Raw genomic sequence first — 14,077 nt, forward strand, 5'->3', positions numbered from 1 at the left:
GGGGTGGTGCCACCAGACTGGAGCCTGTGAGACTACAGCCTCAGACTGACCCATGAAAATCACTGCAGGGAGACACCCTTCCCAGCTTCCTTCTCTTTCATGCAGCACTTGTTTGCTCCTATTTATAGCTCTGTGTAATTAACATGACAAAGTGTTTTCTTACTTTACATATAAACTCTTCTTGTATACTATGGGCCTTTGGCAAACAAAAAGAGGATTTATTAGTATAATAAAACAAGCAGTACATAAAAATTTAAATGCATGTTATGGAGCATTCTTTACAGAGTAATGAAAAGACGAAGGACAGTAAATAGAACAAAATTGATAGCCTGAAGGATGGAGAACTAAGGATAGAGGAGAGAGGATCTAAAAGTTGGGAAGAAATAAAACTGCAGATGTATAACCCTGGAAGGCAGAGCCTCTTTTAGCCCCAAAAAATCCTTGCACAAATCAAAAGCCCACTTTTCTCCAGGATCCAGCTTTACTGGCCTCTTCAGCATCTTCCTGTTTGCAGTGGACATCCGAGAAGCCTGTCAGAGGTCCAGCGGGCCCTCCTCCCACCTGGAACTCTCACACTTAGAGAAGCTCCATGAGTTGCCTCTGCCACCCATAAACAAGAACTCAGGTGCACAGCCCCGAGGGCAACCGGGTTTACAAACATTCTCCAGACCCACCACTTCATTAAGCTAACAGAAACAGTAAAGTGATGAATGAATGTGTGTGGAATAAAGGAATGTTAATACAAAATGTCAGGACAGAAAGAGCATCTCAGGGCTGTCCCAAAGGAAGCCCACACAGAGCATCAAAGGGAAGCTTTGTAACACGAGCACAGTTATCACCACAGGGATATGTCTTAGGGACGAAATATTTACACAAGGAAGATGTCATTTCTGATTGATGTTATGTCTGATTGTTTCAAGGGATATTCTCAGCTACCTAATGAGACAAGTATAATTATTATCCCAACATTGCCGATGAGAAAACCCAAGCCCTAGAGGTCAAATAACATAACCAAGGTCTGAGAGCATGTAATTGGGGAAGCCCAAATTCCAGTTCAGATCGTAGTACTGCCAGAGGAATACAGGAGGGGGAGTCCTCCGTTGTTTGGGAGAGAGGGGGTTTGGGGCTGCTGAAATAAGAATTTTCAGAAGGTCCCACAGAAGGATCAGAGGTGGTAGAAGATTTTATGGGCATGAAATTATATTCCTCAGTTTCCAATGTCCCATGTCCCCAAGCCAGTCCTGAGAGAGGGGCAGCTGGGAGTTCAGCAAAGTCAGAAACAAGGCCAGGGTCCTCAGTTTTCCTTCCATGTTGCTGCCACGTGAAGTTCAGTATTTCAGCCAGATTTAAGTCCATGAATGCATGTGTGGAGTCCAACAAGGAGGGCCAGGAACCCTGCATGCTAGAGGAAGAAGGGAGGGGGAGGGGGGACTTACTCTGGTTGGAAGTTTTAAATATTTAGGTTTCCTGAGTTGGCAGTGGCCATGCCCATTCTGGCCACTGACTTGCTTTCAGGAGTGATTGATCTGTTGTACCTTCCCATGCCACTCAGACCTTCTAGGGCATGCATCTGAAAACCGCCTTTGTCCAGTCCCTTCCCCCATCAGTGAATGGGGACTAGACTTGGAGAATGTTAAACGTAGCTTTTTGGAAAAGCTGTATAAGCCGCATGCCTCTATTATTTGGTCTCCCCTTTATTCCTTTCCGGTTAAATAACCAGGTTGTTATAAGGACATCAATAGGACTATAGAGCCATGTGCTTAATCAATATACTAGTCATTCTCCATACACCAAAGATAAGATAGTAGAGCAGCTGATAAAATATTTTAAAGAAAATAGTTGAAAGTAAAATAATACTTACATACAAGCTAAATCACCCCTCAGGCCAGTGATAGCGAACCTATGACACGCGTGTCAGAGATGACACACGAACTCATTTTTTTGGTTGATTTTCCTTTGTTACATGGCATTTAAATATGTAAAATAAATATCAAAAATATAACTCTTTGTTTTACTATGGTTGCAAATATCAAAAAATTTCTATATGTGACATGGCACCAGAGTTAAGTTAGGGTTTTTCAAAATGCTGACACACTGAGCTCAGAAGGTTCACCATCACTGGCATAGGGAAATTGCAACCCCATTCTTTTTTAAAAAATATTTTTTATTGATTTCGAAGAGGAAGAGAAAGATATAAACATCAATGATTGGAAGGAATCATTGATCAGCTGCCTCCTGCATGCCCCCTACTGGGGATCAAGCCCACAACCCAGGCATGTGCCCTTGACCGGAATTGAACCTGGAGCCCTTCAGTCTGCAGGCTGATGCTCTATCCACTGAGCCAAACCTGCCAGGGCCTAAGCAACCCCATTCTTGACAACCCTCTTGCTGGCTGCCCAATGGTTAGGAAAGATGGCATAGCAGCAAACAGAATAAAAGGAAAGTCTCAATCAACTCAATAATGTGTCCCCCAAAAGCTCTGTGCTGGCTTAGTCTTTGCTACCAGACTTTTATTTCAAATGCAGGAGGGATGCATATAACTTAATGCAGCAGCAATTATAATTGTAAAGAGAATACTGCTTCTAGTTCATTAGCATGCAGCTATAGTGTATACCACCTTTTTTTTTCTTTTGCCCATTTTTTATTAGGGGTGGGACAAAGACCTACTTCAAGCATCTTCAGGAATATTTGGGGCTACTCTTAGAAACATAGCTCTCCTTTGCTATGTCTGTGAAGACAAAAGTCACAACTCTAAACTCAAGCACTCCGATAACATTCACAGAAAGATTCTTACTTTCTTGAAACACTTGCAATGTGAGGATCAGAAATTGGAGAAATGGAAAAGTGATGACAATTAAGAACAATAATAGATACAGAGGCAGAGCTGCCTCAAACAGATTGTCAAACTGCAGCGGGAAGGCTGGGGAGAGTTGGGGGGGCAGGAGGGAGTGGGGTAAGAGATAGCTGCAAATCACAGGAAAGTTGACGAGTAGCTGCTAAAGCCTAAGGTCAGGCATCATGTATGTCACAAGCCATTGGAGGAAGGTGGATGCAGAATTCGTGCAGGACTCTTCTATGCTTCTACGCTTCCTGTGGACTCTCCCCTACCCTCCCAAGATGGCACTTCACACAATGCCAAAGCACAGCTAAGGGCTTCTTCCTTCACGTCTGCCCTCCATTAGAAATTACAGTATCTCCAAAAACTTCCTAACAGATGTCTCTCATTTTTCTCTAAAACTAGGTCACATGAATGTCCCTCAATGCATGGAAAGCTTGGAAAGTAAATATCTGGCAAAGGGTAACAGAATTATAACCACATCCCCTTAAAAATCCATCTCTGTTGGCAAATGATTCCGAGGGGAAGAGCAAAGAATGACTGCAGGGCAGTCAACTATCCTGAATTCATTTCAAGTTGCAAACCTGGGCTTCAGAAGCAGAGGCCTGAGAGGGTTAAAAGGCTTGAGGAAGGCAGGCCCTGGCCAGTCAATAGCAGCTCCTTCCCTGTGTCCTAGCAATGTATTCACTCACACACACACACACACACACACACACACGCCCCCGCAAGAGCATGGTAACAGAGCAGGGAGCCATGGGAGCACTGACCCTTGCAAAAGCAGCACCTGCCTCCCCAGCAACACAGGATTCTTTGCTTAAAGTGAAAGTGCCCCCTGGGGAGTGGAGTGGAAGCAGAGGCTTCCAGCCTTGCCCTCCAAGGCATAATGGGCCCCCTGGCTGCTCCCTAAGAGCCTGAGAAAAGTATTAAATGCGAAGAAAATGGAATCTTAAAAAGCTTCCCTGTCAAATGCTATCTGAGCATGTATTTCCAAACACAGTGTAACCACTTCATCCAAACAAGTGCAGTCAGAGCCTACACAGGCCTGCCCCCTGTCAGCAGGAGGAGGGTGCGTGGGAGCCACAGGTGAATTCTCCCTTTGAGTGGCTGTGGGATTGTTTATAGCTGGCTGTGGGACTTTAAGGACAAGCTGGTGTTTCTAGAGCTAAACCTAGGACATCAGGGACAAGAGTGATGGGAGGAAGGGGCCTGGATAGAGTGGCAGGAGGAAAGGAAATGTGCTGGGACTAGCTAGTGCGCCGTCGTCCCCATTCGGTATGAAATCGGACTCATTAATGCCCAAGTGGGACAGTAAATACCCCATCCTTAGGACTGTACGCAGATTTTAACGTTTCTCCCATAAGGATTTCCATAACGGTAATTTCCCATCATTCTCACCACAGCCAAGATAGATGAGAAGCTTTCATCACTCTCCTCTGAAAAGACACACAAGGTGACTCGGCCAGAGATGGCAAAGCTGGGACTAACACCTACATCTCTCGCATCCCAGACCCGTGCTCTTCCGCTAAGGAGGGGGCAGCAAACAGCCCTCCACCCGACCTGTCCCATCACCTACGATTGCAAATGAAAGTGTGGGGTGTGGTGTGGCGGGGATTTCTGTGGGGGCCCAGCCACATCCACTCTATAGCTACTTCCGAGCTACAACAGCAGAGTTCATTGTGACAGGAACCAACCATGTGGCCCAGGGAGCCTGAAATATTTACAAACTGGCACTTTAAGAAAAAGTGTGGTTCCTGCTATGAACCCACCTTTAACATGGCCCCTTTAACCTAGAGGTCCACTTCTGATCATGCTTCAAGGGGTGTTTTGAGGCAGAACAATTTGCTCAGTTACAACAACAAAAAATGTTTTTTAATATTTTTATTGATTTCAGAAAGGAAGGGAGAGGGAGAGATAGATAGAAATGGCAATGATGAGAGAGAATCATTGATCGGTTGCCTCCTGCATGCCCCCTACTGGGGATCAAGCCCACAACCTGGGCATGTGCCCTGACCAGGAATCGAACTGTGACCTCCAAGTTCATAGGTCGACGCTCAACCACTGAGACACTTTGGGCGGCACAACAACTTTAAAATTTGTCATAAACCTAGACCTCTTCTGTGGAGGCGAGGGCTCGTTTGTAGACTTGTCTTTAAGTTTCTCCAGGCTCAGCTCATGAACTGAGCCGGTGCTGTCTATGCCCAAGGGACAGTTTGCACTGCTTACATTTCAGGAAAAGAACTATGGCTCCAAAAATACTTCCAAACCACATATATGACTTGGGATTCACATATCTGAATCTAGTACCCTCCCCTGCCCACCCCTCACATCCATCTTCCCAGCCTGGCCCTTAGTTTAGTCCAATACCTTCCCCCCATTCATCCTGTGAGGTAGCTGCTGGGCTCTTTGCTCAGGACAATTTCATTTTCTCATCCCACCCAGCTGTGTAAGGGGAGGCCTCATGCCTTGTCTCACAGACTCAGGTGTTTTATCTCCAGCGATCCCAGGTGCTCCTCCTCACTGGGGAGCCAGGCAGAGGAGGAGGGAATTGAGGGTGCCAGAGGAAGAGGAGTGAAAACAGAAAGGAGGGGACTTTCCCCAAAATTGTATTCCAACTGTGATGTTTTCATCTGTTTCCCACCGACTGCTGTGACCGAGGAGACCTGCCCAATCGTTCACCCATGGTCCCCCTCTATCACAGCACCTGACACACAGTAGAAACGTGTTGAGAAAGAAATAAATACAATTAATCAGATGCAGGCCCTGCCAAAGACCAAGAAGGATACATTTTGCCTCCAATACATATTTTTGCCAGCAATTGCGACCACTGTGCCCAAAGGTATTGCTTTTTCTTTGGAGAAAGCTTAGGCTGGAATTTCACACCAGAGTCCTGGTTCCAAGCAGGCAAGCAGAGGGTGAACCTGAGCACAGGGCAAACCTGGGCATAGGACAAACCAAGCACGGGGCCAAGAAGCCCTGGAAAGACACCGTTTCTGCCCTCTCTTCATGCAGCCGACATCCCTTTCATTAAATTCTCATTCTCAAAGACAAGACTTGCCCGAAACCAAAACCTAGATCAAAATGCAATTCCCTTACATTTAACTTAAATTCCCTTCCCTTGCATTTCTTTCATGTTTTTTTGTTTGTTTTGTTTTGTTTTCTACGTACAGGCCAAATTTTTACAACATAAGGACACATCCGGTCCCACTTGCTAAGTACAGGCCAAAATTTTACAACATAAGGACACATCCGGTCCCACTTGCATGCAACGTCGAGTTTCGTGAGGCTGAGCAGTAAAATGTTTCCTCTTACCTGGTATCAGGTAGCACCGCGAAGGATTTGTCCCCTGTCTTGCTTCCTGGGATTGATCGTCTGTGAGATGCCACAGTGGAAAAGCAAGCAAGCAAGTATTAACCCACAAAGCAGGACAACTAAGTGACCAGGTCTCTTAAGTGAAATGGCCAACTGAGCTACTGGGGCTGTGACCGCCCCAGAAATAAGCCTACGCACAAATTATCAGTGAGAGCCAGCCTGCCTTAAATTAACCTGCACGTGGCCCTGAATAGACACACCTGCACTGCATCATTACCTGTGTTTTTAGGGATCAAGTCTAAGCTCACATCCTAATTACCAAAAGCAAGTCAGGTCCACGGGTCTTTGTGCCTCAATTTTAAGAGCACCTCTCTTATCAATGGAAGATTTGTGGTCAGATAGCTACATGAGGACTCAGTGTATGTAATATGGGAGTATATGTATGTGTATATGTATAGGTATAGGTATATGTATATGTATATGTGAGAAAAAATAATCATGCAGATGCCATTAAACTGAACCTAACCTAGATATCTAATAACTGATTGTAGAAAAGTGACTTATTGCCCATCTAACAGTAATTTTTTAAAAAGTAGGAATATCCATATCCCTAGTCCCCAATCCTGGCTACCAATTAGATTCATCTGAGGACTTTTAACCCTCCCCAAACTAATGGGATGAGAATCTCTGCAGGTGCTAGTGCTGTTTCCCAAGTTCCTCAACTGAGTATAACGTGCAGCCCGTGTTGAGAAGCACTCTCTTATATATAGTAACTTGAAAAATATGTAAATGAGTTTGGAAACAATATGAACATTATCATTCCATTTTGTTCCAAAAATCAAGCCACTTAATTGTGAATGTATATTTTTAAATAAGCAAAGAAAAAAACTGAAATATGGCAAAATGTTACAAAGATGAGTTCTTAAGTCCACTAGTGTCTGTTATATGGGAGTATATGTATGTGTATATGTATAGGTATAGGTATATGTATATGTATATGTGAGAAAAAATAATCATGCAGATGCCATTAAACTGAACGAGAAAAAAATAATCATGCAGATGCCATTAAACTGAACCTAACCTAGATATCTAATAACTGATTGTAGAAAAGTGACTTATTGCCCATCTAACAGTAATTTTTTAAAAAGTAGGAATATCCATATCCCTAGTCCCCAATCCTGGCTACCAATTAGATTCATCTGAGGACTTTTAACCCTCCCCAAACTAATGGGATGAGAATCTCTGCAGGTGCTAGTGCTGTTTCCCAAGTTCCTCAACTGAGTATAACGTGCAGCCCGTGTTGAGAAGCACTCTCTTATATATAGTAACTTGAAAAATATGTAAATGAGTTTGGAAACAATATGAACATTATCATTCCATTTTGTTCCAAAAAATCAAGCCACTTAATTACGAATGTATATTTTTAAATAAGCAAATAAAAAAATACTGAAATATGGCAAAATGTTACAAAGATGAGTTCTTAAGTCCACTAGTGTCTGTTATGTTACTTCATAATACTTTAGATAGGAGAGTACTATTTCATGTTTTAAAGAAAATAATGTAAAGCTGTTAAAAGCACACTAAACTTAACACCAGATACTTTTTGAAAGGGGACAATTTTTAGTTTTTACACTTCAGTGTATTCTTTTTTTACTTTTAAATAACATATTTATTTCTTTTCTCTCTTTCCTTCTCCCCTCTCCTTCTCTTCTTCTCTCCCCCCCTCCTTCTCCTCCTCCCACCCCAACTAAGGTTTATATAAGAACAGATAACCTCTGACCATCTACTATCCCAGTGGTCGGCAAACTCATTAGTCAACAGAGCCAAATATCAACACTACAACTATTGAAATTTCTTTTGAGAGCCAAATTTTTAAAACTTAAACTAGATAGGTAGGTACATTATTATTAACTTAATTAGGGTACTCCTAAGGCTTAGGAAGAACCACAGGCAAGGGGCCGAAAAGCCGCATGTGGTTCCCGAGCCACAGTTTGCTGACCACGGTATATCCCATAAGCGAAAGTGAGAAGCTGGATTTTCCTCATTCTTCGCTGCCTCAGCCTGAGAAATCTCTGGACTTTTTCTAGGCTGCTCCAAATGGTGATGTACAGCATTCCCAGTTATGGAAGTAAGACGAGAAGAGCAACAGAGAGAGGGGACTCAGAGAGCATTTTCTCCCAGAAAGTCCCTCTCACAGCCCAGAAAAAGGCCCCAACCTAGGGATCACATTTGTTCTTGCCCCTCAAAGATTTCAGCTTCACAAATTTTCATGCCACTCACTCCCGTTTTGCAGACAGAACTCTATAACCCATTCCTGAGAGGATGAGAGGGGAGAATGCTATTTAAAAGGGGAGGAAATAAAAGTAGATGTTAAGTAAAAGTATGCAAATAAAATAAGCATCAGTTCTTTCCAGCTAAACACTTGACTGAAAACCTTTTGATTCTTGAGTAGGGTGTTCTGGTATCCTGAACCAGTGCTGGCCGTCAACTGGCCCACCGTTTCAGCGTGGTATCTGATAACATGTAACAAGGCCACTCCAAATCAAACCCTGATTAAGTGGATGGCATTAATAGTAATAGTACTGCTACAACTCAGAGTCCAAGCAGATGGGATTATTCCTAACTGCCCTAACAGCAGTGGTCGACAGTGCTTTCCTAGAATTAGACATTTAAGCAGGAGGCCAACAGAGAAGAAATGGCTGCAGTTGGAAGGGCCTGATTCATGGTCAACAGTCAGCACACGTCCAGGGCCCTTCATTCCCATGTCACCCTTCCGGACCTCAGGGTGCTGTCAGCTTCCCCTTGAAACAGGCTGCTGGAAGCACAGTACATCTGGTGACTCTTTGGAACCCAAATAGGATGATGTGTTGGAAAGAAGGCTGGACTTGAATAGTTTTGCAAAATTTAAAAATTAGACCTTGATGGTGCTGGACTAAGAGAGTGACTGAGAGTTGGAGCCCTGAGCTCTGCTTTTTAATAAACTCCTGAGATAATGAGAGCATTCCAAAAATAAAATAATCAGATTCTCTTTGGGGCCCTTTCTTGATATGATGGTTTGCTACCTACTTTTGGAGGCGGGTGGGTAAAAATGTGGGCTCTGTAATGATCATTTGTTTATATTTACATAACAGCCCTTTGAATATAGTAGACTCCTTCTCATCATTCACATTTCAGCTAAAATATTCCCTTCTTAGAAGTATTTCCTCATCTTCCCAATCTAATATTTCTCTTTCCTGCACTCTTTTTCACATCACCCTATTTATTAAATTAACATGATTTATCATCACCCAAAATTAATTATTCATTTCGGGTATTTGTGGTTTTAACTTCTCTCTTTGTCTATCTAATCATCTATTATGTTAAACATTGTTAACATTTGTTTAATGAATAGTGAGTGAATGAGCCAAGTACTTTTTACACATTGATTAATAATTGTGAATCCCTCTAGTTCTGAGAAGTAAAGTGACTTGCTCAAGACTATTAATTTATTTAATAGCCACATGAATAATACAATTGAACTTATTCTCTTTGGCCTCAAAGCCCATGCTCTTCCCAGTACAGCACAATAACTCTGAGGATTGTCAGCAATACAGCTGCCTCACCCTTCTCCATCTACTGGTGAGCCCAAGAAGCAGAATAGAGGGCGTTGTTAACATCTGCGTGCTGTGTTCCTACTATACATTCTGAGTTTCTCCTTTTCCAGATCCACCTCCCACAAAATGTTAGACTTAGATCGAGGAATTGGGTTATCTGTCTAGAGAAGTAACACAGTAATCAAAATACATAAAAAGGCCCTCGTTGGTTTGGCTCAATAGATAGAGTGTCGGTCTGTGCACCATGGGGTCCCTGATTTGATTCTGGTCAAGGGCATGTACCTTGGTTGCAGGCTCCTCCCCAGAACACGCCCTAACCCAATATTCCTGGTTTTCCCTCCCTCTTCCACTCTCTCTAAAAATCAATGGAAAAATATCCTCAGGTGAGGATTTTTTTTAAAAAAAGATACACAAAAAGGAAAACAGTAATTTTCATATTATTTTATTAAAATGTATTTTATTATTTTTTTGCAGAGAGGAAGGGAGAGGGATAGAAAGTTAGAAACATCAATCAGCTGCCTCCTGCACACCCCCTACTAGGGATATGCCCACAACCAAGGTACCTGCCCTTGACTGGAATCGAACGTGGGACCCTTTCATTCCGCAGGCCTACACTCTATCCACTGAGCCAAACCAGCTCTTTCACAGGGATCACCTAAGACCATCCTGCATATCAGATATGTAATTACGATTCATAACAGTAGCAACATTACAGTTATGAAGTAGCAACAAAAATAATTTTATGGCTGGGTCATAATTTTATGAGGAACTGTATTTAAAGGGCCAGAAGGTTGAGAACCACTGTTTCAGAGGAACAAAATAACCTCTTCCTTCACAACAAGTATGCACATACTAAAAACATGTCTCTCTGTGTGTTTGGGGTGTCATCATCATGAATATAAGGCTTTAGAGAAAAGAGATTTCACTAGTTACCATGCTTTGAATGCCCATTTTTAACAAATATGCATTGTTTACTATTTATCCTACAAATCTCATCCTGTCACTTCTTTCCTGCATCCTGACCCAGATAAGCCCCGCTAGGATTTATAGCACTTTAGACAAAAACCTAACAGTGTTTTGTTCCACTTCTTAACTGGAGTTTCTGATTTACCAAAAATAAACTCTCTTCTCCTAGTCTTTCCAAGATTTTTCAGTTCAAGATATGAATAAATATAGCAGTCAAACGGGTATTTTCCAACTCGGATAGTATTAAAATGCAGAAATAACTCAGGTCCAAAGTCCTCTGAGTCTCGGCTTAATAAATCGTACATGTTTCATGAATTGAATTTTTCTGCTTAAACATAGAGCTTTGATTAATTCTTAAAGCAGCAGGGAAGTTATTCAATTAGTATAAGAAGATTCAAATTCAAATTGGAGGATTAATTTTCAGGGTTATGATATGAAAGATATGGTGATTAAGTTAGGGAGTGAAGGCAAAATAGTCTTTCAAACCTGAATGGAAAGAATTTCTGATTCAATTATTTGATTAAACCGCTCCCGGGAATGACATAAAATCATAACCTCTAACATAAGGTTGAATTGTTGGGTAAACCCCATGGATGATACATTAAATGCTATTATCATGGTTTGCCTTAATGTAATATAAAAACGAGATTATTATTTTAAAATGTGCACAGGTTTTAATAATAAGCTAAAGATGAGTACAACTAACTAACATAGCACTTTTCTGAAAATGTTTCTGGCAATTATATTACAACGGAAAACGTAAGGATATGTACCAGGTTGGATAATCTGTGCATTTTTGCTGGAATTAAATTTGTCGTCTGGCTTAGACATTTCCTGGACACTTGGATTTTGAAAAAGTTGGGGATGAGTAGGGATGGAGATCATTTTTTTCAGTAGATGATATTCTTCTCAAGGAATGTCAGGTGAAGGCTCTAGTCTAGTTCATAGCTTCTTCCAAACCTAGAAGCCCTCATCCAACCCCATCCTCCTATTAATCCCACCCCTGACTTCCTCTCTTTCTATCCTTCATATCTTTACACCGCCCACCCCACCCCCCCACTCCACCCCAACTCATCAACATTTCTCTACTCACTCTGCTTTCTTTTTTTAAAACCAGACCATTGGGGGCTCATGGTCTGGTTAAAAAAAATCTCTGAGCAGTTGTAGGAAAGGGGGGTTAGGATGCGGACTCCAGATTACAGGGGGTCAGCGAAGATGATCTAGGGTCAGTGGCAGTTGCTTGAAGGGGACCAGCCACTGCCATGCCAGGTGGGAGGTGAAGGAGAGTCACAGGCGGAGGGGCTGAGGGCTGGCAGGTCTGGCTGGCAGGAGTGAGGGAGCTGAGGACCGGACTGTGGTGGCGCATGGATTGCAGGAGCCACTGTGCCAGGGACCCTCCTTCTAGGTTACTGGGTGCTGCCACCGCCTGGACCCACACCGCACTCCAGGTCTTCTCTCTTTGCTGCCTCCTGCCTGCCAGGAGCCTGTCTCCAGGTCTCGGGGAGCTGGGTCAATGCTATTGGTGTGTGTTTGTCCTCTGCTCCTGGGCTTTGGGAATTGACACCTTGAGCTGACCCAGGGCACAATTTGAGTGTCCAGTGCAGAGAACATCCCAGAGAAGGAAGGCAACTGGTCTTGTGTGTGCATGTGGTGGGGGGAGAGTAATGTCAGATCGAGTGTGTGTGTGTGTGTGTGTGTGTGTGTATGTGTATGTGTGTGTGTGTGTGTGTGTGTGTGTGTGTGTTTGCTTGCCTGTCGAAAACCAAAATGCCTTCTAAAGTCTTTGCAGTCCTCAGAATCCTAATCACCATCCAGGGGAGGGGAAGTCCTGCCAGTGGCCCTATAACCCTAAAAAACTGCAGAACTCATTTCGTCTGGCCCTGCCAAGGCAATGGGCTGAGTTCATTAAATGTTTGCCCACATATAACAGGCGAATTTTTAAGTTGATGATTTTATATGGCTGGAGAATGATGTTATAGATATCTCAATGTCCCTTGGCAGAAAGCATGATGCAGAAATACAAATAACAATTGCAATAAGAAAACGTCCAGTTTCTAATATAACTTGCTTATTCTTCATACTTAAATCAATTACCTCAGAGAATCTTCAATCCATCCGTCTCTGATGGTACACCTTGAAGAAAAAGTAGTTGTTTCTCAACAAAAGTGAAAAATTGTAGGTGGTATCTAAGAAGAATGATTTATAACAGGCTGTATTTTCTGAGAATGGAAGCACCGGTTTCCCTCATCCCACAAGTTCTGCCTCTCATATGACTTTGACATGCCCTTCTCTTAATCTGGGCAGACTGTGCTGTGACAGAAGTGACACTATGCTGCTCCTGGGGTTAGATGACAGAAGACAATACAAGTTCTGTCTGGTTCTCTTCAGACACTTGCTTTGAATCTCAGCCACCGTGTCATCGGGAGGAGGAACAGAGGCCCCAGGCTCTAGCCCCACCTGAGCCATAGCTGACAGCAAGGACCAATCTGGCAGCCCTGTGATGGGTCTACAAATGGATGCTCAGCCCCCGTGAAGCTGCCCCAGTGATGCCATGAGAAACAGTGAACAGCTGACCCTGCCAGGCTCTGCCCAAAGGGCAGATTCCTGAGCAAAATAAATGTTATTTTAAATCACCAAGTCTGGAGCTGGTGTGTAACACCGATAGAAAACAGATACACTTAATTCTCTTACATTTCTTTCTCAAAGTGTGTTTTTAACACCTCTTTCCGAAAACGAATGCAAATGCAGGGGAAGGAGACTTTCGTATTGGGTGACATTCTTTGACATGGTTTGAGCACAGGTAGTATTTTTTACCCATTCCAGTTTTCTTTATCTGGACCTATATTTGAAAATGATCTGAAATGCAAGCTATAAATCACCTATTGCAAGATATTAAAGAAAATTTTCAACCAGCCACACATATACAAGACATGAAAATTTCCAACGTGAGGTTTCAAATGATCGTAGGCAGAAGTTAAGAGGCAACTGTATGAATCCATTCTAGAACTTTTGTACTCCTCAGCCAGATGAAACACATAAAAGGGGACTGGCAAGTGGAAAGAAGGGAGGCTTTTGTAAAAAATATTTGAGAAGAGTTTTTCTTCAGAAAGAGCTCTTGTTGTGCTCTGAATCACCCACCACTTTGAAGGGAGGCGCGGGGTGTCCTGATTGCTTCCTCTCTCTCCTCGTGAAAGAGGTAACCCTGGGTCCACCAGTCAGTAGGAACGCTCTGTGGCTGCTGTAACTCTCATCAAGAACAGAAAGAGAGTTCAAGAGCTGGTACTCCGTGCAACATCCAGGAAAGGGATGCTGCTTTGCAATCAGCCTACCTCTGAGAGTGGGTAAGAACAAGGGATGTGCGGGTACTTCCTAC

Source organism: Myotis davidii, unplaced genomic scaffold, assembly GCF_000327345.1.
Source record: "Myotis davidii unplaced genomic scaffold, ASM32734v1 scaffold107, whole genome shotgun sequence".
NCBI classification, from domain to species: Eukaryota; Metazoa; Chordata; class Mammalia; order Chiroptera; family Vespertilionidae; genus Myotis; species Myotis davidii.